The 24,706-nt window shown below is 38.5% G+C and overlaps 1 long non-coding RNA gene across 5 annotated transcripts in view; it reads right to left on the bottom strand.

Moving 5' to 3' along the window:
* The window catches only part of LOC121068952, a 65,848-nt gene that overhangs the window by 5,546 nt on the left and 35,596 nt on the right, over positions 1 to 24,706 (bottom strand). For 3 of the 5 annotated variants that reach the window (XR_005819161.1, XR_005819159.1, XR_005819162.1), the window contains one exon: positions 8,769 to 8,867. The exons of the other annotated variants lie outside the window; for them this stretch is intronic. This is a non-coding gene — a long non-coding RNA (uncharacterized LOC121068952). The remainder of the gene's footprint in view (positions 1 to 8,768; positions 8,868 to 24,706) is intronic. 5 annotated transcript variants of the gene reach the window in all.

Below are 24,706 nucleotides of genomic sequence, written 5' to 3'. Positions count from 1 at the left end.
CATTAATATATAACCAACAATGCAGATTGTTATTTTAATGGGAATTGAAGCTAAAAATAGCATGCACTCCTATGATACCTATTTTTCTTTTCATGCTTACATACTATATTTTCCTTTAAATGACTGCATGTCTGAGTACCCTTTCATAAAGCTTTCAAAGGATGGTCTATTTTTCACATTCTATTTTGGCTCACTGACTTCATCAAAGGTTTAACGAGCATAAAGAAGTGATAGACAGCTGAATACACTCTACCTTTCTGACATAACAGGGTGGGGATTATGCCACACAGATGATTTGATGACAGACTGTACAGAGCAGTGGGTTGCATGTCATGTCTATTTTTTAAGAGAAAAGTGAGCACGTTACAACAAGCTGTCTGGCTGAGTGTAGAAGAAGCTTTTATAATATGGTTTGACTGACAGGAGGAGAGAAAAAGGAAAGTTACTGCATTGAACAACTTGACTTAATTGCAAAACACCAAGTTGGTTATGTAGGAGGTACCTGAGGAAGCAGGTATAATGGAAACAATTCTAATGAATATTTCCCCCCAGAGTAATGTGTTCTTATTTTGTTCAAGACAAATTAGTTTGGCATGGTACTCAGTGTATTCTATGCTTTTGCCATTAAAATAGTGCAGTTTAGAGAGTGAATACAAAATGGTTGCTCTCTGTAAATTTTTATTAGTGATTTTGTATCTATTGAGGCAAAAATTGCATTTTGTATGCTCATAACGTTTCACAAAGGGTATAGGGCTTATGAAAATCCTAAGGGTCTGTAGTTTATGAACCCCATCTTTAGGGATTTAAAGACCTGGGTCTACGTTCTTATTTGTGCAGTATTTAAATATTTGATAGAAGAATGTCTTCAATATTGAAGGCAAATATTCCTCCTTACCTGGTTTAAGTTCTCTGAGGCATGGCCTGTCTATTGTGAATCATGAAATTATTAGCACATGGTTCATGTTTTTTGTACAACTTTAAGTGGAACTTGAGATCTCTCAAACACCTGGAGTGCTCTCCATTAGGACATGAAGACTTTTACTCCAAAGTGACATGCATCCATCTAAGAGTAATGTCAGCCCAAAGACTAGAAGTTTCTGTCTCCATGCTGCATTGCACAAGAGATAACCAAGAGAGAAGGTGAGCGAAGGATGCCAGGGAACTGGGGAGTCTGAGTGGAGGTGATGATTATGATGTGCAATTTAAGAAAACTGAATGTTTGGTGAGATGGAAAAAAAGTGTGTGTTATTCTTTTTTCATTCGGTGAAAGCTATAGAAGATTAACTCAAAAGAGCTTTATGTCTCTCAGAACAACAAAATCATTAACTGATTATATCAACCCAAAAGTATAAATCCAAATTGTTGTATAAATCCAAATAAACATAACAAACATGCCTGCTATGAGTTTTCTCTCCTGCTGATAATTTTGGAAGTTAATTCTGCCACAGCACTCCTTGTATGGAGCAATGATCAAACACGAATACAAGTCAAGGGTGATAGGGTATTATAATATTGCATGGATCAGCGTATACTGACTTTGGAAAAAATACCAGGCTTTCTTTCTTACTGAAAGATTAAATTTTGCCTATTAAAAGGGTCAGTAAAACATTACAGTACACTTCAATTGTAATCACAGCAAAGAACATTTTATATTTTGAACAAACAGAAGCTATTATTTCAGCAGAATAAGGTACAAATATCCACTTGCAGTGCTTCCCTTAGGCAAGTGGTGTTCCACCACACCACCCCTGGGGAGATGCCATTGGACATGGAAAGCATGACATGTGTAGCCCTAGGAAACTGCAGTCTTCAGAGCCATCCATAATCAAATAACTCTGCTCATCTACAGTCCAGGTGCAGGAGATTCAAAACCAGGCTATGTAGCAGATGGGTTCTTTAATGATGTAAAATGAAATTAAACCAAATAAATTTCTTTTTGGTATTGATATGACTCATTCTGGCAAAATCAGCCAGAATTTTACCCAAACTGATCTATCAGGAGGTACAAAATAGGTAAAAGGCAATCTAGGAATCTAGGAAGTGCCTTTATTTTAATCATGCACACAAAGCACCAATCTAATGTGTTTCTATAGAGTGAAATCTATTAAGCATAATATTCAATTAACTTCACTACTAAAATACTAATCTTGCACTATAGGTTAGTTAAGACCTTACAGCTGATGTGATCTGCTGCCAGGCTTTCATCCTGCTGAGATCCAGAGACGGACTATGAGAGCATGTTCAGGTTGCTTGAAGGGGCTTTTACTGACCTATGGCTTGGGTCCAAAACTTAGGTGCTCCGTACCTACCCTTGGGGCCATATTCTTAGAGCTCTGCTTCACGTCAGGGAAAATACTGGATTTTTGGATACGCTTTCTACTAGGAATTGATTTATAAATAGTTTATAGAAGATAGTTAAATTATTAATAGATGTTAGAAATGTGCTACAGATATAAGTAGTCTGCATTATAGCTGTTAAAAGCGCAAAGACAAAAGGGGAGTTGGAGCAGGCGATCTCTGGAGGTCCCTTCCAATTCCAGTCATTCTGTGGAACTGGTTTGGAACTGCTGAAGCGCAACAGGAGCCATAAGCACCTCAGCGTATCTGAGTATCTGGCACTTTGGAAAACTGAATCCAGGCCCCTAAACAAGAAGAGTCAATCCTCTGCCATCTTCCCAGGGAAGAACAGCATGACTGGCATAATTGCTACACTTGCACAGTCTTTCTGCTGGATGCTTAAAAAAGACTCCTTTGAGTTACCTCCAGTTATGCACTTTTTTAAAGTGGGCAGTTATTCTCCCATAAGGAAGCAAAGGAACCTTGCTTTCTCTTGGGGCTCCACTGGGACACCGAGGAAGGGGCACCCAGATGTGCCTCTCAAAAAGAGCACAGCAACTTGCACCAGCACTCATACCCATACCGTGCTCGTTGATTCACTGCGCTTACCAAGAGAGCATCCTGCAGGGCAGACATCCCACAGGGAGCAAGGGGGTCAACCCACATGTTTATGCAGATGAAATAAGCTGCACTTGTTGAATGTTATATCTTTACGGCTTGCAAGCGGCTTAAGTGATTTTTCCTTTACATGGTCAAGATGTTTCCAGGTATTACTTCTACCCTTGAAAGATGTCCCTGACCGGACATAAAAATTATAAAGTGCAGTGACTGCAGGTCTTTCAGACTCTTCTTTGCATTTTTTAACCCTGAGTATATTGACATTTTCTCTGAACTTTATTCCTTATGCAACATTATTTTCTATGTAATCATTCTTCACGATGTATTTTTGAGACGGGTCGGTCAGACAGGGCTGCCTGTACAACTGTCAGTCCCTGTGCCTCTTACACTGTTCAGCCTCTGCATGTTGAGTGAAGGAAATATTTTGTGTTTCCAGTCTAGAGGGATTTAATGGAGTCTGCAAGTTCAGATCAGGAAACTGATCTGAAACAAACAAACAAACTAAAAACACAAAATCCCCAAACCAGAGTATCTGTTTTTATCCAGTTTTCATGGTAGCACATACCATTAGCTTTCATCCAAAGGGGTGAATTCTCAGTGATTGTGTTGTCAGTGTAACTCTAGAGGAGGGGTGTATGGGGAACATGGAGGTGGAAACTGAAATTGGATTAAAAGTTACATTTGAAAGATCAGACAGAAACACACTTCACTGCTTCCAGGACACAGGAACATGTTTCATGTTCGAAATAGGTAAATGATTTTGACATTCTCAGAATTAAACTGAACTATTTGCACTGCACCATGAATTATTGCTTAATGATGTGAAAAGGAAATATCATTAGGATGATTACAATATAATCAAAATAAGAATTTTCTTCTTCTGACAGGTCTTTAGAAAATGACTTACTTAATACAATAGTTAGAATCTTAAATTTATTGCAGGAATGTAAGAACTGTGGTAAGTAATTTAATTAACCTTCTATTGGTTACCTATTGACATGCAATGAACCACACATTGACACATCTACTAAATTTCATATGAACAGTTCCTTTGCCATAATGACTTCCCTCTTTTTTTTTTTTTTTAACTTAGTCATGAACTTGCATTCAGCAAGATAGCTCTTTTTGAAACTGAACTAACTTCAGATTTCCCCAAAAAGATGTCCTTTTTTTCCTATGTAGCTATTTCTTTGGGATCAATATATGACATTTAAATTGCAAATGTATTTGGCAAATGATAGATTGCAGCTACATGATATAAACTGTTTTAAATCATGCTAATGTTTTGCTTCTCAATTATTCCAGATACACTGTCTGATGGATGAACATCACACCACTTTGTTTGAGTGAAGATTATAAACTCATATTGCGTTTCCATATTAATCTAAGAGTATCTGAAAACGTAATGCCTTTTGATAGAGATAATTGCATTGCTCTTGGTAAATTGGGTTGGATTTAGCATTCTCTGAAGAATGCCAGTCTTTTAAAGGAAATCCATTTTTCACATTTATAAAATTTGAATAGAACTTGAATGTGTAAATGTGTGTGTGTGTGTGCGCGCACAGTTATAATCTTTGTAATATTTGTATAACTTTGTTTTCTGATCTTCCCTTTCTACCATAAGTGCCTTGGAAAACTGTGCCCAGACATTTGGAAGAACTGAGTACCATGAAGCCTATTAACTTCTAGTATACTCATGGTGCCCCTGAAATTAAGACTCTAGCAGTGTATTTATTTGTAAGCTACCCATGGCAAAGGGCCACAATGTTTTAAAGGAGGCTTGAGAGATGTACTTCTAGCATGTCCTGGACTGGAGGGAGGTATATAGTACACCTTACCTTTTTATTTGGTAATCATGTTCTATCAAGTGTCCTGCCAGCCCTCAGTACCAGAAACACAATTCATCTCTATCTGGTTTATAAGGGATCATAACTGTATCATTCCTTGCCACTCATAAAGATTTATCCTCCTTTCCCAAATGATGCCAGAACCAGTTACAATCTCATTCTGGCCATCAGCATTGTAATAAACTTTCTGTCAGCAGGAAGATACATGAGCTTATACAATGCAATTTAACACAGTAGGCTGATCCCAGCAACTTTTGATTTTTTTTTTTTTATTATCCTATGTCTGGCTGGATTTTAGCTATGGCAGTGTTACAGAACTATTTCTTTTGGCTTCTTGGTTTAGAACTCAGCCTGAAATCAATAAATTGAGAGGAAGAGCAACACAGAATGAACATCTAGGAGTATGTAAGCATTGTTACCCTCTTCATTTCCAATGAGTAGCTCTCTGTGATCAGGAAGACCTGAGCCTGGGGAAGAGCTTCGAGGTGCACAAGTCCCAGCTCAGCAATGAGCCACAAATTCAATTTTTGAACCTGACATTTCTGGAAAGCGTTCAAGGGTTCTTGGGGAAAGTAAAAGTGAAATATTTGCAGACTGGCTGATAGGTCAATGCAATGCTTATGGCATACAAATTTGAAGTCATTTGAAGGTACAAAGCTTGCTTCTGTTCAGATTAAAATGATAGGTAATGAGTTCCAATTCTACCATTCTTACACACTTGCATCTGCATGCATGCTCTATATAGGTATGTGAAAATGTTCGTAGCAATGCATACAACAATTTGGCAGGGGAAACATATGTGAGTTAGTACATAACTTAATGGCTTAGTAAATTCTAATTAAGCAGGCTATTAAAATGTCTGGTTTCTTGGCAGAAAGATGAAACTTTATTTTGTTTTACAAAGTGTAACTTTGATCCCAGTCTTCAGCATAATTTGGATTTTAATATTCATACTTTAAATTTTCCTACAAAATAAAGTAGATTATAGTTGTTGTCTATGATATTCCTAGCATTGGGAAGGCTCAGTAAGAAACATCAGATGAGATGAATGTATGTCTGGAAAAAAATCCTGCAAATGAATTCATTATTGTTGCTCACTAAGTGGAGGCAGTCATATAGCTAATGTGTGCCAGTGACAACAGATCTGCAGAGTATCTCTCAGACATAAGATTAATGATCTTGGTATTAGACAGGACTAAGTTCCTGAGGAATTCTGATTAACCAATCTAAATCTATACTGCCATATGCTGGGCCAAGATAAAGCTGAGGAATAGATTTAGGATGTATCTTTACACAGTGGCTTTCTCACAAGTCTAAGATAAATCTTCACCTTATTAAGGCAAAAAGAACGCCTACCTGTCTGCCACATCAGCATGACAAATATCCCCATCAGTAAAGGAACAGAAGTTTTAATCTCTGTAAACTGTGGGATCTTTAAAGTTACAAACTTGAAGCCAGGTCCTTGTAAGTGTTGAATATTCCTTAAAATAAACCCAAAAGGTTGTTTCTTGTATAGGAGTTGTGTTTGCCCTTTGCCTGACAAAAAGGTGTTAAATAAATCCTGGCCGTGGTTCCCCTCTCCATCCATCAGAACAGTGTCTGAGAGATGCTCACATCTTCCCCGTCTCTGGTCCTCACAGAAGGGTGAAGGGAGCTATTCCAGAAAGGGGGGAGCTAAGAAAGCACAGATTTTCTGCTCTGCAGAAGCAATGCTTTCTCTCCAGCGTTAACAGGAGCAGGAACTATAGAATAGGCATGCTAGATTCTTCGTTTGGCCATGGGTATGATGTGAACAAAATAATGGACACATAGTACTGAAAGAGTCCTTACCATAATGTGTGTCAAATTATTATTATTACTGTCATTATACACACCTATATAAAAAGAGAAAGCTCTTTTTATCTTTAGAATAGCAAATAGCTTTTCCTCTGACATGCTGTATTTAGCTCAATTACAGGTATTGCAAGCATCCTTCCAAACACGATGCATTCAACCTGCAGACACCAGCCCTGTGTTTGATATTTTTCTTTTTTCATCCTCCCCTCACTATCCTTTGCCCATTTTATTCTCCAGCAGAGACTAATTAGAACTGATTTTACCCATACAGTAATTTTCAATACTTTTTCAGCATTTGACAGGACTGAAAATGATCTCAGTGAGAGCCTTCTGCCCTGTCACCCTCAGCAATACTGAGAATAAGGGGATGAAAGTACACCGTGGCCCAGATTCAATACAACATCTGTACTCTTAATTTTTATTTAGGTGCCTAGTTGATTTCAGAGGAAAACTTAAAGCTACAATGCTTTGTTGAAATCTGGTGTTCAGATACCTAGATGTCAGCCATTACGGCATCACCCCCAGAGACTCTAAATAGTGGGTATATATCCTTTCAGTCCTCTGTATATAAATACATTTCCATTTGGCCTCCACATTAACAATGGAAAAAAATTGGACTGCCTCCTTTTCTGTGCAATGGACCATTTGCCTCATTCCACAGCCAACATTTTCCTGCTGGTGCACAATTTTACACTGAGATTCAAATGGGTTTATAAGCAGAAATGAAAGAAGGAAGGAAGGAATGAAAGAAAGGGAAAAGAAGGAAATTAATTTGATTCTTTTCATGTCTGTGAATCAAGATCTCCAGCTGTGGAAAACTAATGCAAAGTATGTTAGTGCCAACATCAGCAGCCATGGAAGTGCCAGCTTCCAAAAATTCATTGAGATTTTGGTGAACACATTCTACACTGAGGTTACTCTTCATAATGAATTTGATAAAAAATACAGGCACTCATGGTATAACATATTTATTGACCTTATTTCTGCCAGCTTTGTTTGATTTTTCTTTATTAGAAAAATTCATTAACATTTCTGAATCTAGGAAATTAACTCCAGGGAAAAAATCAGAAATAGTACGTAAATAAAAAATGACATTCTTTTTGTCAGGAGTATGACTGATGAAAATGTCCAACAAAGAAAACTGAAAAAATATGACAAAAAATAATTAGGAAAAGGACCCAGCTATGATCCATGTTAGACTGTGATTGTGATGCGTTTAGCTCTGCAAGGTGTTGAGTGTCTTCTGTTTAACCTGGGCCATATCTTGATTCCCTCCTCCAGGAGGTTTTTATTGTATTTCAGCATATGCCTGTTCTAAACTATGTGACTATTATCTCATCACTATGGAAAAATATGCCTGGTTTTCAATCAAATATATCAAGAATATTACGCTGAGTCTCTCAGTTGACCTAAGAAAGTCTCTGTCATTGTCATATATAAGTATTTTTCTTAAAAGGTTGATATTGCTGCTGGTTGATATTCACTTCACCTATTACAGTGAATGAAAGCCAATTCTAGTTTCTAATAAACAGGACTTAGAATTTCCCTCATATCCATACCTATTTTTCTCTTTATTTTTTCCAGTCTGAATTTGTGTTTTGAGTGATAATTATAGTACCTGTATTTCAGATAAGATTTTACTTATCTGAATCATCTTTAACAGCCTCCCTTTAATCAAAATGCCTCCCCTTTGTGTATTCCAGGATCTCATTAGTGTTTAACATGTCTATACCACCTTATAGACTCAGAGTTAAGGATTTCTTTTTGTTAACCGTTCAAGAACTGTTGAATGTCCTTCAAATTACCTGAACATAGCTCTTAGAGATATCTATTGTACTGAATCCAGTACTTCTAACCTATTCTCTCTTTATATAATTTAGTCTACCCTTGTCTGTTTATTTGATTCTAGTTAATTTGTTCACGACTAATTTAACCTATCCATTCTAGATCATGATATCTTTATGTCACCGATAGTAAGACTTACTGTCTTACTGAGTTGTAAAACAGATTGCCAATAATGAAGAATATGGAAAAAAAAAAAAAAGATTTTGGCAATTGTCTTATATAAAGTGAAGAAAAAGTTTGATTGTTTTTTTTCTATACATACACTCTTATCTGTTGGAAACACACCTGAAAGTGTTATGTCTTGGAAGAGCCAAGTAACCACAGGCTGACCATGAGAAACCATGGTGATGCGTGCCAGTGCAGCTCCAGGATGCATCAACACGCCTACCAAAATAAAGAGAGAGACAGATGGATATTGACAGATAGCCTGGCAATCATCAGCGCTGTTGTTCTGGTATAATACACCTTGCTGTACCTCTCTCCTAACTTGTTCCAGCCTGCTCTAACCCTTTGTAGTCAGCACTTTGCACTTAGGATTTCCATGGTATGCACATAACATTTGGAACAAATGGCAGGATGACCAGGAGGACAGAGAAGCCATGTCATGAGCATGGGACATATCTGCAACACCACAGGGAGAAGAATTGCTTAAACAGAAAATGGTCTTAACGACAGATGGGTGCAACCTAGTCATAAATAAAGTGGCAAAAAATAGAGAAGGCAGCCTAACCATCAGAACTGAACATTGTCCAAGTAGAAGTTTCCTGGAGGTAGAATCAGAGAAGACTGTCACATTCAATTGACAAATAATAACAGGAACTCAGGATCATGAGACTGCGTGCTACACAGTCCATTGTTATTAGATGCTGTTGGGTGTATTGGGTGGATTTTTGGCTCTTCTGTACTTCAAGGTGTATGTCAGCACTAGAACAATAAACAGCAAGACCAGTTGTACATTTTTTTCTACTCCTTCTCTAATGCACAGATGACCCATCAATACCAAATGAAATGACTTTATTATAGGCAACAACAAAACCTCTCTTGTATTCAATTTTATCTTAGCTTCTTTTCTTTTTATTGAAAGATCAACACAAAAAGCAATGAATAAAGAGTTTATATGTGTGGTCTCAGTGCTTGACATCTCCTGGCTTTGGAAACTGCCACTTTTCGCCAATGTTGCCAACTATTCTACAAGATCTGGGATGGTCTGGAACCAGCTCAGATTCAACGTGCTGGAAACAGCTTCTGTGTTCCCCTAGAGATAGTTAGAATGATGACTCTGTCCATTTCTTCTATATGCTAGGTAAGAATGTGAAGTTGACATTGGATGATAAGGAGTTTGTAATGTTCATTCTTCTCTTCTGTCAAGTTCCCTGCTTCCCCTTCACCTTTGCATATCAGCTGTGCCCTCCTCCTGGAGTCCATGATATCTTTATGGCCTGTGTGAGCTGCTAGGGTTTGAACGATAAGAATCCCAAGCCATTTGTTCCATATTTGCTGACTGCTGATCAGACATAGGGGTGTTTTCCACAGCACTACATGAATTCGGAGCAGAGTTCTGCAAAGATTTCCACCTCACAGAGTTCTCAGGGATTTCACTTTAAACAAACAGTAGTTCTGGTACATCTGAGGGATTTGCACAGAGCTTAAACTCCATGCACAGCTGAATGGCATTTGTGATTAAAAGGCAACACTTGAAGTGGCAACAGATCCACCCACACCGGAAAAAAAAAGCATTATAAACCTTTGAGGGCTGCTCATAAAAATCACTAAACAGCAGACACCATGAAAGAAAAGAATGCAGAAGAAGAAAATGGAATGCAGTTTATTTTTTATTTTATTACTGAGAATTGAACTGTTATTTCACCTATTTACCCTCTGCATGCTGTTGTTCCCTCATTCTATACTTATTAGTCCGCTAATTGCACTTCTCAGAGCCACATTATTCCTGCATAACTCTACTGCCACATCCCCAGTGAGCCTCCAGTCTGCCACAGTGAGCTTTATACGAGTTGCTGAGTCCCAGCCTGAGGACAGCTGCTGGGAGAATTCACAGAGGTGTCACGAAGTTCCCCAAATACTTTGAAATGAAGTTTCAAACTCTCTGTTGCAGGCAAGACAACTTCTTCTGGCTCCAAGGCAGAAGAAACCTCTGTCTATCCCTCTGTCTATCTATGAGAGTGACAGAATGAAGAACAAGCACTAAGTTATCTGGACCATCTCAGAGACTACATTTACTCCTTACCAGGAGTAAAGACTGATCTAGAACCAATCCTGGCTACAAGAAGCCATGAAAAGCTTTTCTGTATCCCATTCACATCTACAGAAGGCTACTCCTTTAATGGGAAGAACAAGCTTCTGGACACTCAGCCACATCAGCATCAGTAACAGAAGGTTTTTTTGCAGAGGACAGTCCACATGGCTGCAGCCCTATAAAATGACTGGTTGCTGCTGTCATCAAGGGGGTTCCTGCTGCAGTGAACCTGTCATCCCTATGGAAAACTTGGCAAATGAAGTGCTATTTCCATTTCCCTGTCCTAGCTGCAGACAGAGCTAGCCTGCTGCTGGGATCCAAGACTGCAGTCTGCCAGCTGGACCATGCTGTCCTACAGCATGTACCAGGCAACATCAGAGAGGTCTCTCCTACAACATCTGGTACATTCCAGAAGTCATCAGGAGTGGGCCATTGGCTCGTGTGACAGAATGGCATCTGGCTCTGCAAATACAGATACGACAGTATCTCCTTCCCACCATATCAGTGGGGATGTCTGGACATACAGCTCATTCTATCTATATACCAGAGTACAAAAAAGAAAGGAGTTCCTAAGAAGAGGAATAAATTTATGTCCTTATCTGCATGGAGTTCAGATAAGTGCATAGCTTCTGATCACAGTCAGGAAGCAGGTGAAAAAATAAATAACTTCAGAGATGCTACTCACGATGTAGGGAATATTAAAGAGCAAACTGGATGAAAGCTACTGGCAGAGCATTTTTCTGAGGCAGAAGGTAAATTACAAAGATAAAATTGGGGTCTGAGGCAAAACATGCATTTTATTGATTGTAAAATTATCACTGCTGTCACAGTCTCCAGACTTTCCTTTTGATGTTCATAATAACAGAAAATCTATATTAACCAGTTAGAAACAACAATACAACTTTAAGACAAAAGAAATGGGATATCAGGAATTTAGCAGGAGCCCTTGTTTAAAAGAATACATGAAACACATTGATTGCTTGTAACAAAAGTTATATTCCTGCTCATTAGTGGAAAAGAACCCCTTGGAAGAGCAACAGGACAAGGAACAAGAACGGACAAGGCCAGAGAAGCTAAGATGGTGGTGGTCACCAAGACACTGAGAGACAGAAATAAGGTGGGGGTAAATGGCCATTTGTGTGCCTTGTCTAGGAAGAAGGTGTTAGAGCATGGTGGGATCAGTTTCAGTATTAGGTAAGGCAGCTGGCGAGGGTAGAGCAGGGCATTGGAGTGAGGAAACATTGCAGACACTGAGACTGCAAGGAGAAATAGTTAGTAGAGGAGCTTGGAAAGAAAAGATAATCCAGGCCTTTTTAAGAGGAGAAGCTGAGGTATGATAGATATAAAACACTGATTGCAAAATACAGGAAGAGGAATGGATACTGAGACAGTGGTGAAAACAACAACAACAAACTGTCACCAGGGACAGGAAGCATGAAAATGTGCATTTTAAAATCTGTGACCAAGCTGAATGAGTGAACTGAAGAAGACAAGGATAGATGCCATCACAAGCTGAGCACAGGAAGGAAATTTGCTTGTCAAATTTGTCATGGTCTCCTACTTTTTAGGTATACTTTTGAAACTATTTACTTCACTCTGAAAATGTATTTTAGAATTTCATTTTATTTTAGAATGCTGACAGTGTTATGAATAATTTGTTCCTTTCCTCAAAATGGAAAGAGATTTGTTCCAAAGACCTTTTTGTGTGCTCAAGTACTGAAAAGTGGAACCAAGCTCCATTCACATGCTTTGCTCTTACTAAAAATGTTTGAAATAAGACATACATATGCCTTCATCTGTCAAATATTTTCATTTGCAGTATTCTCATTTTCCTACATTTCTTTTAAGTTTGTATTTGCAAGTAAATCATGTGGTATTGTTAGGTGGTTCTTACCGCAGTAATCTTTTAATGAGTTTTTAGTAGCTTGTCAAGTGTTGAGTATTATACTGGAAATAAGTCATAACCAATTCTGTGATACTTTCTGCTTCAATTTTGCTTATGTTGAAGGTGGGCCTTTCAGGGAGACAGAAAATACTTCAGAGTTCAGTGCACCTGATTTGAAACACATATCACAATCCCATAGCATTTAGAAAGATAAATGCTGCAGTTAATTTATTATGCTGCCAATTTCTTATTAACAAGATATCCTCTATGAATTAAAAAAAAAAAAAAAAGGCAAAAAAAAAGCAGAGTTCAGTGAACAGAGCAACTGATATTTGCAAGCGGTCATGACAGTCTTGTTAACAACTATAGATTTCTTTCACAGTAGGAAAATCATTAATCAGAAGGAGATAGGCCAAGTTATATTGAGCTCCATTCCTTAGAGGTCACTCCTTGCAGTTGCAGAGTACAAACTTTCAAAGGTTCCTTCCTTCCTGCACTACAAATCCAAGCTGGTTAGTTACTATATGTGATGCCATCTAGGTTGGGTATCTTTTTAAAGGAAAAGGTCTTTTAAAGCATGATCCCTAGAGAAAGTGTTATTGTCTTTTGAACTTGGCATGCTTCCTCACTCCGGATGGGGTAGACACCATCTTCTGATGTGGTTAGAAAGTGCCTGAAGCAGAATTGTGATTCATACCAAGGCTTGAAGAAAATGAAACATACCAGATAATATTTACAAAACTTAGGAGACATGTTCTGCACTTCCTTACACTTTTGTTCTCATAGGGATGTCAGTTGGAAGACACTTCTGGAGGTCATCAAGTCCAACACCACACTTGAAGCAGGACTAGGCCCAGTCTAGATAAGGTCATGTGTGGCTTCATCTATCAACTCTGAAAATCTCTGAGGACAGATTTTACAATCACATTGGCACCCTGTTCCAGTGCTGCATGAAGGTTTTCCTAATATCCAATCTGCACACTCAAATTGCAATTTATGGGCATTAATGATTTTCCTGGGATTTTCCAGTACCAGGAGCCATTTTCTTGGGGGTCCAAATCCATTTTCTTGGTAATGCACCCCTAGTCAGCTACTAGAACACAGAAATATATACTATAAACACATGCATCTGATAGCCAGATTAGCCATTAGATTACTTAGGTCAGTGAAGCTCAGCACTGTATCACAGCTATTTAGTAAAATATGTTTTATTTCCTGAAGTCCAGAGATGTAAGCATTTGACAGGAGAGAGAAATGTTACCAAATTTAAAGTGTTACTAAATATGCGACAGAGAGCTGCTAGAGTATGTGTCTGCATTTCTTTTCAAGACTTCATTTGCTCTCCCCTCAGGTATAATTTCATCCACTAGGGATGCTGAAGCTCACATCGTTTGTGATGAAAAATTCCCTATATAAGGAAATATTTCCTTTTATTATTATTATTTTTTGGTTCTGGTAAATACAACAGACATGACCTAATTCTTGATGAGGCCAATGGAAATAGTTTTGTTGCTTTTACATAGATTTAGATCAAGCTTTCTGTGAGCTGACACATGCTTGCCTCACATGAGGCAAGGTTCATCTCAGATCTTTGTCTGTATTGGAGGGAATACTTACGTTATGATGTTGGGTTTTCTGGATGTCAGGGGAAGCAGGATTGTGGGCAGGGCAGAAGGTTATGTAAAAAAAAAATCACAATGAAAGAAGAATAAAAATAATTTTCTGTTCTTACTGAAAACTAGAAGAGAGTATTTCCTTGAGAAAGAGGGGGTGAAAGAAGTTAATCTCATATAGGGAGCATAGGACAATGCAGTGTCTCCAACAGAGAGGATTTTTACAGAACCAGTAGCATTCTCTACAATTTTGAAATGTAGGAGGAAAAAAAAAAATATCCACTTGTCTCAGTGCCTTCCTTGTGTCTCTTCAGTGCTTCATGGTTTGCAATAAGTAGATTGACAAAAACTTACAAACTAAAAATTCATGTTGAAATATGCCTTATCAACTGACACTAAAGGAAAAGGACATTACTGACAAAATGTTTGAACCTGTCACTGTACAACATAAGGCATTCCTCTTCTACGCTTCAGGACTTAAAAAATATGTTCTGATAGCATTATTTTTGAAAAGTTTTTTTTTTTTTTTTAAAAGAAGAAAACAAACAAACATGAAAACAAGAGCCCTTATTCCTCCTTCCTACCATCCAGTACATTGCAGGTTCAAGTTCTGTCACAAAGCATGCAATATTGTCTTATGTGTTACCATAAGCCTTGAAAGATACTAACAAAAATAAGTAATCCTGTAGTAGCTCATGTGCTTGGACAGCTCTCACAAATTCATAGAATAGAATAGAATAGTTCAGTTGGAAGGTACCTACAAAGATCATCAAATCCAACTGCCTGCTCACTCCAAGGGTAGAATGGATGGGCAAGGAAAGGAATAGCAACCTAGCCAGGGGAGCAGGCTATAAGGAACTGGGAGAAGTCTCTTCCAGGTGAATAAATTTCTGCTTGCATTAGCTCCACCTGCACAATCACTGTTGCTAGATCACCATTCTGTTGCTGTTTCCCAGTGTGTTTAGATATATGGAAAGATGACACACGCTTTGCCAAAAACAGTGACCTGCAATTCTGATAAAATTTTCTGTAGAAACACCTACAAAGATAGAGGCTGCAGTTTTAGTAAACCATCAGAAAGATCTTAATATTCCAGATGTCTTCATACATAATCTATTTAGTAAACTACTCAATACTTCAAAAAATGTGGGAACTAATCTAGCCTGAGAACAGATGAATAGTGCATTACAGCTAACTAACACAGTAGAAGAGAATAATGTTATAATTTCTTTCAGGTCCTCCCCCGCCCCTAAATTTGCATGTTCTTTCTTTTGTTCCATGTACTGAGGCATAAAGATTACAATAACTGTTTGTTCATCTTTTCAGAAAACAATCTTCACTAGCTACAGCATAATATTTAAAAGAAACTGGAGTTATTCAAATGTGCAACTGAAAAGAAGCATTCTAAAGTAAAGATATATTTTAGATATTTTTAAAAAATGTGATTTGAAGTCAAAATTTCTCAAAATGTATCACCATTCAAGATTAGAAATGTACATGTCCCTAAAGAGGGAGTGATACTGAAGTGTTTTTTTGTCTTCCATCTCCCTCCCATGTTGGCTCTCATAAAGGTCCTCTGGTCAAAAATGAGAACAAAGACCTAGCAATACATTTTTCTGTTCCACAAGTGAAATTCTGAGTCTTGTAAAAATTAAGGTAAAAATACCCCTGGTTTCAGTGATTATATCTATGCTCTAAGGACCCACATCATCTATGCTCTAAGGACCCACAGCCCTTCCTCTGATGGAGCCCAGCCATCTAAATTTGGCTCAGACCTCTAAGGAAATTAAGATGCAAGGCAATCAATATGATCATGAGTAGCTAAAGATTCAAGATAAAAACAAACAAACAAACAAAACCACTAGGAGAGATACAAAATCCTCACAGAAAGAAAACAGGTTTGGTGGAAGATGGCAACTCAGCAATGTTAAGGACTTGTTTCAGAAAGAAGCAGAGCCTGACCATCTTCCCGACTGATAGATACCTGCCTGACCTTTCTGCCTGAGCAGAAAGCCTCCGGGAGTCCTATTAGAGGTGGTGAGCATACTAATGCTTAGCCTAGTAGCTCATTAAATTTCAGCTGACTTTAGTTCACATTTGCCAATAAAAAAAATACAGTATGCATTTAAGCTGTATATATCCTGCCTGCAGAGCCTTTTTGTGCAAACTGAAGTTGTCTGCATGAAGTGGCCTAAAGGAAGGAGGTCTGTAAGGACATGAGAGCTCTCAGCATTCACCAGGGTCCTGTTCCTGCAGCTGTCCAAAGCCAGACCTTGACTGAGACAAACCTGTCCTGTTCAGCCAGTCGTGAAATGGAGCATGGGGATACAGTGGTCTCTGGGTCAGTGCAGAATCATCACGTAATTGTAATAATTACCCAAACCCAGAAACAGTACTCCCAGTCCTTCAGGTTAGACATAGCCTATGGCAAAGGCTGGCAGTTATCAGGTATCATCAGTCTCTCCATCCTTAAATGCCTCCTACAATTGCTTTCTGGTGAAATTGTTTCACCTCTACAAATTGCGGGTAACTACTCCTCTGCTGTGATTGGAATGATTACTGTCTCAGCTGCAGTTAAGTTGGAAGTTACTTAACTTGTATAGGATGTTTGATAGTAATCTATTCTTTTAGTATTATAATCTATAATCATAATGTATTCTTTCAATATTACATCTTGACAGATGCATTCCTTTCTCCTTATGCTTTCTTTCTCTGTCATTAACTGCAAATGAACTGTTAAAACTTTTGGAATATGTTCCATTACAGCACATTCATTATTTAACAGATACAATTCATTGCTTCCTCCTCGAATAACAATGAGATAAAACAACGGTTAAATAGAATTAGAAAAGCTCAAAGTTTTAAATCTTGAGTCCTAATTAGCTTCTAAAAAGCCTGAGAAGCTGGCCTAGCTCACTTGTTTTAGGAGTTAAATGAAACAAACCTACCTGAAAATAACACATGCTATGGGGAAATGTTTTAATGGAGAGACCTGAGCCTTCCCCTGGTGTCACTACAGGTCCAGTCAAACAAGGTTGTAGAGAGATATGAAAGCCGATTGCTGGATGTATAATAATTGCTTAAATAAACACAAAAAGCTTTTTATTCTCTCTAGTGCAATTGCCTGAATTTCTGCCTGTGAAATAGGTGACAACATGCTTCATATTCTAGGAGCAGTAAGGGACCAGGGGAGCCCTGTGCAAGGCATGCGTAAACTATCTTTGAGGAATTAGCCTTTGGTGACAGAAGGCTACTTGTTAGCAGTCTTTTGCACCGTCCCCACTACACTTGTTAATAACATGCCCCCTGAGGAGAAATATTAACTCAGATATTTAAAACCCTGGGAAGTACAAAATGTTAAATACTGGCACATATTAAAAAATGATAATGGTTAAACAGAGGTCTGAAAGCAATTATTTGAAAAAATGAACTAATTTGTAAATGCTTCTGTTACATAAGTAGGGAACAGTATTACCCAGGTCCATTATTTTTTGTTATTATGCCTAGTCTGTATATCATGTACCATACCTGACGGCCACGAAGAGTGCAGTAAGTGCTTTAAATGATGCTATTTTCAAAGTTGTCTGTAGCAGTCATTTTAACAGCTACAACCTAGAGAAGACTGCCAGACTTTTTACATAAGACCTGAACACCCTTGAAACTTAATTCTTCTATCACTTAGGCTAAAAGCTGTGAGCTGTTCTGTAAAACACATTGTCCAATTCTGTGCCCAGCAATAGCAGACTCATTCCATTTGGCACTTGAAGAATCAAATTGTGACCTATCAAACTTACAACAGTGCTCCAACCCATAATGGAGCTCTGATGGTCTTGAAGCTACTTGCTCACTTTGGTAATTCCCTTATTCTGAGCATCATTAGTCATTATTCTGAGCGGCTCTAGGGAAATCATGGAAGGTACTACCTTGTTGACCCATGCACCTGTACTTAATGCCATTAGTGCTATAGTTAAAGTGATTCAAAGAGCTACAACCTGTTCTGACAGCAGCTGTTTCAGTGAAAAGAACATGCTAACTCCAGCAATCCTCATGCTTCATTTCAAATTGCTGAATGAGAGTGTGAATTTGCAAGAATATATGAAATTGCTATAGAGGAATGTTTGCTCTGGTTTGAATTTTAATAAACAGTTCAGAAAAGTAATATAAAAAAAATCTGATTCTCTTTCAATATGAAACCCTCTGCGAATCCACAGACTCAGGCTTTGGCAGATCTTTGTAGCACTATTTGAAAACCTCTCAAATCCTGGAAGAAGCTGGTAAGGTTTCTCAGAGTTTTTCTTAGTTACAGAGTTATTGTTCTTGACTGTGACGGCTTAACATGTTTATCATGACCAAACAGACACTATCTACCAACTGGTCTTTAAAAACCTCTTAATGGCAGTGGTCTTTACGCTTACTGTGAAAAGTGACCATATATCTGTGCCAGACACTTACTGAAAGTCACTTTACATAGACAAGTTTAAACCCTGGTAACTGACAGAGAGTCAGCGCAGAAGTAAAAGGAAAATAGGTACGTTCCTACACATTGTCACTGTCCCTATCATATTCCATAGATAGATATCAGATAACGGATAATAAACCTGCTCGGTGCTAAATAAATCACAGTGTGATAAAATGCCAACTAAATTAAAGTGAGAGGCTTTAATGACTTCCACAGCCTCTAGCTCAGAGTCTTAGTTATCTAAATAGTATAATGATAAATATATTTCAATCACAACTAGAGACTATTACCAAAATAAATTGTAAGCTAAAATATGAATCCTCTCCTGTATTTGAAAAATGATCAATTTTCAAAATAGCATTCTATTTTTCCAAATTGAGGTTCATTTTCAGTAAAAATATTTTTGGGTATAGAGCCAGGTGAAATTGTTCAGCTATTCCTTTTGCATATCTGGACATCTACCTGAAAGCTATTACTGTGAGTTTTGTACAACTGGGACAGATAATAAAGCAAAAACAAGGCATAAAATGAATGATGAATACAGCCAAATGAACACTATGGTTATTCTTTTCTAACCAAGAGCTGCTGAAGATATTGTCCAGGGAAAGTCACACCAAAGAATTACCTCTTAAGCATTTGCTTTATACTCCTACTTCATTTCCTTTCCAAATGTTTTGTTTACCATGTGTTCCCCCAACTACATTTTAGTTGGCTAAACAACTTCATTTATATAACTTCTTTATGAAGATCAGTAACGCAGTTCTGTTGGTAGAGCCTAACCTTGCAGGCTTCTTGTCAAAATACCACTGTGGCAAACCAGCCTTGAGATCTCGCTCGCTTACAGACCAGTCAAGCAGACAATTGTATCTTTCCCCCTCACTTCTCATAAAGCTGTACTGGTCTGCCTTGGCAAAAAACAGCTAGAATCATCCTACCCGTAATATGCATACCAAATAGTCACAAGAAACTGGACTTCACATGACTCCATTAAAGCATCCAACCACATATCCTTTCAGCTTTGTTGATAACATTTTCTGTCACTTTTCAAAGGCAGAATTAATTCATGTGACGGTCAGACTTTCACAGATAATATATCCCTCTCTTACCTGTGAAAGACAAACAATAACTCTCAGCTAATTATTACATGTTCTAACACCTACAGTTAATGGCAAAGGAATTAATGGAAAAATACAGGATTTAAGGGAAAGGACAAAGCTTCCTAAGCATAGGTGTCCAACGCCACTTGAAATTCCTAGTGGTGTACAGCTGCCATTGCAGAAGGCAGCAGGTCTCCCATATGCTGTGTGTCATACTTGCCAATGCCTTGCAGATGGCTAGGGCACTCAAGGGAATCTATAATGTCACTGAATACCTCAGTTTGGGAAGTCACTTAACTCTGATGTCAGAAGAATCACAAACAAGTAGACAAAGCAGCTTTCTAATTTCAAGCTTATAGGTATTATTATTTTTGGCCATCTACTGGGTTTGATTACTAAACTCTTCAGAATGTCTTATACATTTTCAGAGCACTGTGTGAGATTTTGGTTGTGAAATCTGTCAGAACTAATGTTATTGTGTGTTTAATTCCACACAGTGTTTTGAAACTATATGGGCTGACATTTCGTGGTTCAGTAACTCCAAAGGAAAAAAAAAAGAAAAAGAAACAAAAAAAAAAGAAAAAGAAAAAAAAAGAAACCCCCCAAAACCCACCCCAAAACCAAATTATTGATAAACATATTTAGCCATTCCATATGTCCCTTTAGCACCATTTTACAGACACGGCAGCAACAATCCCTGTGGAGTCACAACCCTTTTGCTACCAGGGCTGAGTTTGAGGGACACCCTGAGGACAAGACTCACAGAGACTGCTAGGGTACCCCTCCCTGTCAGTCTCTCCCCTGGAAGCTCCTGTGGAGTTGTACCACAGTACAAAGGTCTCAGTCACAAGTATAGACATATCAAAATTACTTCTGTACTGCTGTTTGTCTAAGAGCCAGTGTGGGTTGCAGTGTGGATTGCATATCAGAGAACTCAAATTCTCTTTTGGCTGGATGAGATAATGTGGGTAAACAGAATGAGTTCGGGTATGCTGTCTTATGATTGCATACATTTCCATTACAGACCAGTCAGAGAAAGAGATTTGTTTCTTCCTTACCCTAATCACCCCTGTAAGTCTCCCAAAATAAGTTTTACATTTCTCTTCCAACATTACATCTGTTTTTTTTTTCATTTTGTTTAATCTGTTTTTGCTGTCAGTAGGAGAAAGAATATAATTTAGTTCACATGCACTGCTTATTTCCACTTCACCAAACAAATGATGTCCAAGCACTGAATAAGAAACCTCTGATTAAGACTCACCCGGTTAACACCAATTATGTAATAAACTTTCATGATTTTGAAGACAGTGGTACTAAAACAACCTGAACATCCTCATCAGAAAGCCATGCTGTTAGGGTCAACCATTTTTCTCTAATAGTTTGGCACTTGGTTCATGCCTTGAACCCAACAGAGCAGAAGGGCCTGGGTCCAGGTTCAAGTCAACGAGATTAAAGTATACTGCTGCTTGTTTTCCTTTGTAGAGGCTACCTTATCATTGTAAGAAGTGTCTACATCCATCCAAAAGTACTTACATTTCCATAAGTCTATATTATGTCTTAGATTTCTCATACAAATTCATGTGCACTTGTGAATCAAGTCATTTTGCTGTTCTTAATGAAATCAGTTCTGTTGAATTCAGTCAGTGACACTTGTACCAAGAGACAGTTTTTTACTCTGTGAGCTTTCCTGCTCCCTGTCACAAGCAGAAATTGACCTTTTAATTAATCACTGTGAGCTCTTGTTTTATATATCTGCAATGATGGTCATCTGCAATAGGAATCACTTTTGGCAAATCCTGTACATTTCTGGCATTATGTGATTGCTCACAACATGTAAGTTTGTGCTGGATGTAGTAAAATAAAAGTATTATTCAAGCCTTACTAATACAGCAACTCTGCAGTCAAAATTCAATTTTCACTCCTTTCTTGGAAACCAAAATGTTACTTGATCTCGTTTTCACAAGTGAAAGTTCCATTCATCAATAAAAGGAAGGGGCACATTTACCAGAAATATTTTCCATTGTTTCCCACTTTAATTGGAAGACTCTCTTTTGTTTAATGGTTTCTGTGGATTGTTGTCAGTAACATATTTAAGCATTTTGTTTTTGCTTTTAGTCAATTTATTAGCATGTAGTCTCTAAGGCATACAGCTTCCTTCCTCTGCTTCCCCATGATGATTTATCCTAAAACTATTTAGTCAAAAAACATGAAAACATCTCTTTCAGCTTTAAAGTAATCTCTTAGAACATCAAATATATTTGTGAAGCATTTATAGGAAAAAACATTTTATACTTCATATTTTCTCTAGTAGCAAGGCTCTATTCCCTGTGTGTTTTGGGTGCTACTGCATGCCCTCAGGTCACTTGTGAGATAATACTCCCATCTGCCCCAAAAGAAAACCAGAGAAATTATTAACAAGGAAGACACTGCTCCCTCTCCACTCTTGGAATGTATTTCAGAAAAGGGAATGTGAGCAGAAAGCTCATTTTTACTGGAGACAGGAGAGCGCTTGCTTTGCCTCCAAGTGGCAACCAAGAGGCAAGACCTGAGGGCACTAGTTGATTCTGATTAAGCCTTGAGTTCTTTATAGGCTCTGAATAACTCCCAGGAAAAAGCATTTCATGCTATAAGTTTGCTGAGAAAGTTTAATCACAAGCTATTCACAGCAACTTCGGGAAGATACCACTCCCATCTACCTGTATTCACTACACATCCTTCATCTAAAACCACATCCAGGCCTAGCTGCAAGTGACTGTTGTCTTTCCATGTGTCTAGCAAGTGTTGCTAGACACACCTCTCACAGCATCCTGGTACTCCTGTAGCCTGCCACAGATCATCTGCTGTTGGTGCCATGCCGATCTGAGAGGACTTGTCACTTGCCACACCTGCCAGTTTGCCACTTTAGACAAAGGCCTCATCTTCTGTGGAGTCATAAAGCTCAAGAATGAGCACATGCAGCTCAAGAAACTAGCCATATTCCTTGGGTGGTAGGTTTTGAATGAACCTTTTGCCCAATCACACCATGAAGGGGCTCAATATCACAGAGGATCCTAAACTCACTGAGAAAGGGAGTTTGGGTTTTATGTTGCAGCAGCAGCACTTCTCTCCTACCCACACGTCCACACACACAGTGGGTAGCATACCTGTGGCTCCTTTAGTCTGATGCAGCTCCTACACATGCCTACTACTTGCTAAAAGGTCCCTCCCTCAGGTCAGCACGTTAAACCAGGCTCACCTCCCACATTTTTCATTTTCTTTTCACAGGCAAAGGGCAGAAAGATGAGCAAAAATACCACAGCTTTATGCCCTAGAATTAGGCAAAGCAAATGCTGTCTGCTCTTCCCCTTTTCTTCTGTCAGGGTAAGACTAATTAGGTTGATGAAGGGAGGCTTTCCGGAGCAGCTGCAACTGAGAGTCTGCAACCCTGGAGATGCGGTCAGCCAGGCAGCTATGAGACTCTTATGTGGGCCTCAACTCTCTAAGTGAGTTTGTGTATCTCCCCTCATCACATCAACAGCTCCAGCTGACTTTCTCTCCCTCTGGAAAATTTCACAGGAGCTGGCAATGTTCCCTGTGCTTTCAGCTACAGATGCCCCTCATTCAGTTGTTGTCTGATGCTGGTTGCATAATAGTGTCCAAAACAGAGTTGCTGGAGGCCTGAAGCTATGAATACACTTGAAGCTTAGGTCACTAAAACTGGTGATCTGCAAGCTGAGCTTGAAATTTAAGTTGAGGGCAGAACCAGGGGGTTTGCAACACCAGCTGTTTGGACCTGACATTAAACTGTTCCTGGGTTTCAGCGGGTACAGGCATACCACCCTGCACCAAATCACATTGGCTGGGAGTTTGAGATGACTGACTCAGGTACGTCCACACTGTATTTCGCTGCAAAGATAGTAATGCTCTTTTACTAGGAGTGGTGGGTGGGTCTTTACAATTTTCCTGATGGAAATTGCTTTGATATCTGTGAAAGCTAAAAACCTCATTTTATCTGATCTTGTTTGTGCCTTTTGGTCTAATACCCCTGTGTACTCCTGTCTGGTGCGAGCTACAAGACCAAGGTAGCTGAAGCAGGAGTGCTGGTGGTCTGAGGGGCTGGAGAAAACACCCTGAGCCCAGACCAAGCAAATTCTGAGGTTTCTCCATCCTCCACAGAGACTAGTGAACCAACAGAGCATCTCTTGCATTTAAATGTTCTGTAGTTTGTGACAGACCTGCTACTTATTATAGGTAATATAACACATACAATAACTTTTTATTTACAGCTCTCCACTATTTTATTAACCTCACAAAACAGCTGATAAAATCCATATGGGGGAGATAAGGTTACTCTGCCTGTGGCTAGTTGGCAAATCAGAGGCTATGACGGAGATAGCAACTATTTGCTGATTCACAAGTCATTATACTCTGTCAGCAGTCATGACATCCACTCAGATAAGTTCAGTTATTAAAATTACAGGTGTATAGCAGGAATAAATGATAATTTATCTACATAGTATAGCTGAAAAAGAGTATGTTTGGAAGCTTTTATTCTCAGTTGAGGACCATTAGTGAAGATCTACTTCCTGCAGGCAGAGTCTATTGAAAGAAACCACCTGAGGATCCAGTCCCCACTCATTAAATTTGACTTTTAATTTTATCTGTAGATTGTATTAATTTTTAATAGCTAACATGATTTCCTCAGTTGTGTTTGAGACGATGAATTAGATGTGACCAATCTCTACTCTTTGCATGGCCTAATGGTCCTGGTTTTGTCCCTTAATAAAATTATTCAATAATAATGTAACTGCTCATGGAGCCACCATCTGTTATGTACTTCCTGTTTTAAATAAAGATCTTCTTTGACTTATTATACAGGAAAGAGCTAGGTTATGAGTTACAAGAGGCGTCTTTCAAAAGAAAATTACATTTACTT

The sequence above is a fragment of the Cygnus olor genome, chromosome 4 (assembly GCF_009769625.2).
Source record: "Cygnus olor isolate bCygOlo1 chromosome 4, bCygOlo1.pri.v2, whole genome shotgun sequence".
Classification (NCBI taxonomy): Eukaryota; Metazoa; Chordata; class Aves; order Anseriformes; family Anatidae; genus Cygnus; species Cygnus olor.
This window is presented reverse-complemented; position numbering and strand designations above follow the sequence as displayed.